Source organism: Meriones unguiculatus, chromosome 17 (genome assembly GCF_030254825.1).
Source record: "Meriones unguiculatus strain TT.TT164.6M chromosome 17, Bangor_MerUng_6.1, whole genome shotgun sequence".
In the NCBI taxonomy this organism is placed as follows: Eukaryota; Metazoa; Chordata; class Mammalia; order Rodentia; family Muridae; genus Meriones; species Meriones unguiculatus.
Window position 1 is genome coordinate 31462498 of NC_083364.1, and position 695 is coordinate 31463192.

The following is a 695-nucleotide window of genomic DNA, read 5'->3' on the forward strand; positions in this document are numbered from 1 at the left end:
GGGGCCTTCAGATATCAACAGTGCTGGGCAGCTATCTAGACCAGGGATGTCTGCCTTGCCTTCCGTGGTAATAGACCCCTGCTGCTGCTGCAGAGCCTTGAACCCAAATGTTGACCCTGGTGGCAGCAGAGGTGAGTACCCCACCATGGCCCCAAGTGGCATCACAGACTACTCACATCAGGCTGCTCCTCAGTACCCTTGAGTCTCCAGTTCTGCCTCTCTTCATTGTGTTCACAACCCTCTGTTTCTCTTTCTCTTCCATTTCTCCACCACTTGCTCTCTCCTCTTTGTGGTGCCCAGGGTCTCTGAGTGTCTAGGGTAATCTCAGGCATGGTCTCATGAGTGCTACTCTGGAAGCTTTGAAGGTGTTGCTGCTGTGTTACTCGTGCAGAGAGGAGAGAGGCTGTGTCTGCACTCAGTGTCCTGGCCTGTGAACATCTGAATAAATGATTAGCAGCTTAACATTCCTTGGAAAAAGCAAGCCCGAGACTTCCACTAGTCTGGTGGCTTGCAGACCTAGACAGGCTCTTATTACAGAAGCCCACAACCAGTAAAAATGAAATGAAAAATGATCACATGGTGCCCAGCCCCCATGACGATACATCTATACATCTATAATACAATTCTACACCTAAGGGAATATCAAAGAAGAAAGAAGAGGGGACAGAAAGTAAGCTCCAAAGGATTAGAATTTA

General features: G+C 48.5%; 1 pseudogene; it reads left to right on the top strand.

The window, feature by feature from the left end:
- The first annotated feature begins 349 nt into the window (after window positions 1–349).
- Window positions 350–466, top strand: LOC132648861 (small nucleolar RNA SNORA17; annotated as a pseudogene).
- Window positions 467–695: the final 229 nt, after the last annotated feature.